The 3698-nt window shown below is 39.3% G+C and overlaps 1 non-coding gene across 1 annotated transcript; it reads right to left on the reverse strand.

Moving 5' to 3' along the window:
• Positions 1 to 554: 554 nt before the first annotated feature.
• Positions 555 to 659, reverse strand: TRNAS-GCU (transfer RNA serine (anticodon GCU)). The gene is made up of 2 exons: positions 623 to 659; positions 555 to 599 (listed from the first exon to the last, which is right to left on the reverse strand). It is a non-coding gene; the product is annotated as a tRNA-Ser (tRNA).
• Positions 660 to 3698: the final 3039 nt, after the last annotated feature.

A 3698-nucleotide genomic window follows, 5' to 3' on the forward strand; every position in this document is an offset into this window, starting at 1 on the left:
GGAGGGGAGAAGAGGGGAGGAGGTTACGTCATTAGTAAATGGTTCCTTAGCCCCTTAGAGAGGAGGAGGAGGTTTAGAATTTTGTTCCAAATTTCAGTTCATAATTTTATTACAAAAACATTATGTTAAGGGCAAGTGGGGGGAGGGGGAGGTCTCAAAATTCTATATGTAACGTTCCATGTTTCATACTTTCCAACCGTTCCCATAGAAAATTGCAAAATATTTGCTAAATAGGCATTTTTAATCATACAAACTTGTTCTAGACTCAAATTCTAGATAAAGAATGCATTCTAGAAAAGGTCATTGGGGTTACGATCAATATTCATGCATTATAAGGAGGTACAGCAAAATTCCACATGGCTCGGTGGCTGGTAAGCAGCCAAGAAGTCCATAGTTACTCAAAAACCACGTGTTCCACCTCAAAACCCCTCAAATTCCCACAAAAAACCTCAAAATTATCCAAAATCTTATCTAAAATTTTATCAAAATCCAAAAAAATTATCAAAAAATGACAAAAAATACAAAAAAAGGAATCAAAAAAAAAAAATTGACTTCGACGAGGATGAGATTCGAACTCACGCGGGCAGAGCCCATTGGATTGCTGTCGTATAACTTAGTAAGTTAGCAGTCCAACCTATTAACCACTCTAGCACCTCGTCGTCACACTTGTAAACACATTTGGCTAATTTTATGTTTTTATAATTTTTTTTTTTATTTTTTTTTTAGTTCCAAGTCTGTTTTTGTTGGATGTGCTGGAAATAATGATAATAATTGAGAATTTTTTTTGTGCTGTCTATGGATTAATATAAAAGATGTTGTGAATTTATTATTGAATTATTCAAAGTTCAGACACAACATGAAGCTCCAACTGACCATCTACCTGCTTATCGTCATCCAGCTAGCCAGCACCCAGCCATCGACATCCTCATCATCAGCTGATGACGATGATGACATATCCGATGTTGTTGCTGAAATGATGAAGCTTTGTAAGGCAAAAAGCTGCAAAAAAGAGGACATTTTGAAGGAAGTACAGACAGCTGTCGATAGCTACATGAAGACTGTTAAGCCTGGTGAGCTTAAAAGGGATGAGGTCCTTAAGGATATTGATGAGTTGGCAAAGACACTTGGTGAGAATGAGGTGATTAAAGGAAGTGAAATGAAGGAATTTTTATTGGGACTGATGAAGAAATATGATGATAAGTTTGGAGCTGCTGGAGCTACAACTGCGGCTGCAGCAACAACTAAGAAGGCTAAATGAGAATTTTTTTGAGGTTATGTTATGAAATTGTTATGGAAATTGTAATAAAAAATTGATGAATTTTGAGGTTGTATTGATAGTTTTTGAAGCTATGTTGCCAAATTTGAGACTTTGTTTCCAAATTTTGAGTCTATGTTGCCAAATTTTTAGGCTATGTTGCCAAATATTGAGATTAATGTGCCAAATTTTGAGGTTAAATTGTCAAATTTTGAGGCTATGTTGCCAAATTTTGAAGCTTTGTTGCCAAATTTTAAGGTTAAATTGCCAAATTTTGAAGCTATGTTGCCAAATTTTGAGGCTATGTTGCCAAATTTTGAGGGTAAATTAACAAATGTTGATGCTATGTTGCCAAATTTTAAGGCTATGTTGCCAAACTTTATTTTTTTTGTATTAAAATGTTCTACATTCCAAAAATTTCAATAAATTCCACAACTTAATAAACTTATGCATCCAAATGACCACACGTGACATCAAAATTTCCATCAAAAAAGCAACAAAAGACAGTCCACAAGCGCCAAGCCACAACACAAATCCATGTGCTAAATCATCAACAGTCAGGATTGTCGGACCATTTTCAATAGACGGTATAAATGTTCCATACAAATTATGCTCATGATACTTGATTAAATATTGTGGAATTCCAGCTGGAATAATTTTTTTTAAAATTTGATTTAATGTTTCATACAAAAAGCTATTCCTGATTGTAAACAGCACCGGCAAGACTCCATCTTCCTTAAAATTCTTTAGCTTAATTGCAGCACCTTTACACATTGAATTTAACATGACATACTGAACATTTTCAAGGAAAAATGCCATTTTTGCTTCCGTTTTGTCATAATTTTTACAATAAATTTTGTGAATTTCCAGGTCAAATTTGTAGACTTTGAGATTAGCTCTGGAAATGAAGTGCTGATTAGTAAAGGGTGTTAAACTATGCGGCATATTAATCAGACCCAAATAGCATAAGTCAACTAATTGATCCAAAATCTGGCACCAACTCAGATTCGGGGAATTGTTTCTTAACCTACGCATGATGTCCTGCCCTACTATGGATGCCCTGCTCTACCCTGATGCCCTACCTAACCCAGGTTGTCGCATCCAACCCAGGATTCATTACTTAACCCATGATGTCCTCTACAAGCCAGGTTGTCGTACCCTAATCCAGGTTGTCCGACCCTAATCCAGGTTGTCGTATCTTATTCCAGGTTGTCCGACCCTAATCCAGGTTGTCCGACCCTAATCCAGGTTGTCCGACCCTAATCCAGGTTGTCCGACCCTAATCCAGGTTGTCCTACCCTAATCCAGGTTGTCCGACCCTAATCCAGGTTGTCCGACCCTAATCCAGGTTGTCCGACCCTAATCCAGGTTGTCCGACCCTTATCCAGGTTGTCCTACCCTAATCCAGGTTGTCCGACCATAATCCAGGTTGTCCGACCCTAATCCAGGTTGTCCGACCCTAATCCAGGTTGTCCGACCCTAATCCAGGTTGTCCGACCCTAATCCAGGTTGTCCTACCCTAATCCAGGTTGTCCGACCATAATCCAGGTTGTCCGACCCTAATCCAGGTTGTCCGACCCTAATCCAGGTTGTCCGACCCTAATCCAGGTTGTCCGACCCTAATCCAGGTTGTCCGACCCTAATCCAGGTTGTCCGACCCTAATCCAGGTTGTCCGACCCTAATCCAGGTTGTCCGACCCTTATCCAGGTTGTCCTACCCTAATCCAGGTTGTCCGACCATAATCCAGGTTGTCCGACCCTAATCCAGGTTGTCCGACCCTAATCCAGGTTGTCCGACCCTAATCCAGGTTGTCCGACCCTAATCCAGGTTGTCCTACCCTAATCCAGGTTGTCTTACCCTAACCCAAGGGTAGGATGTAGTAGGTGAGGTTAACCCTGTCTACCCGGGTATGTCAAGAGCCCGACCACTAGTCCATATTCCCAAATTTAGCCCAAACCTCATTAAAACCCCACAAAACCCCCAAAAACCCACAAAAGTACTTACTTCTTTAAATTCGGTATCAATTCCTTCAATGTCGTATCATGTCCATGTGCATTGGACATAATTGTATAATTCCTCTCAATCAGATCCTGAATACAACTTGGTGGTGGCTTCCTGATATCACTAGTCATCAAGTCAAATGACTTACTTTGATAAAGTGTCCGAAAAATCAGACAAAATCCAATAAACAGCATAAGAATGAATCTGGCAAGTGATGTCTTGGGAAGTTTGGTCAATGAATTGTCCAGGAACACTTGGACAAGATTCAAGGCAGGTGTTGTGATGTTCTTGCCTATAAATGCATCTCTTATGTCCTTTGGTACAAAATTAAGTCCAATAATGACAAAATATCCAGTCAGGAACGTGATCATCAACAGTATCCAAATGGTTCCATCAAAAGGCAGCCATAGCTTCTCATAATTATTGTAAAATTCACTTGGA

Source organism: Chironomus tepperi, unplaced genomic scaffold, assembly GCF_022539635.2.
Source record: "Chironomus tepperi strain 1889 unplaced genomic scaffold, CSIRO-AGI_Ctep_v1 contig_58, whole genome shotgun sequence".
Classification (NCBI taxonomy): Eukaryota; Metazoa; Arthropoda; class Insecta; order Diptera; family Chironomidae; genus Chironomus; species Chironomus tepperi.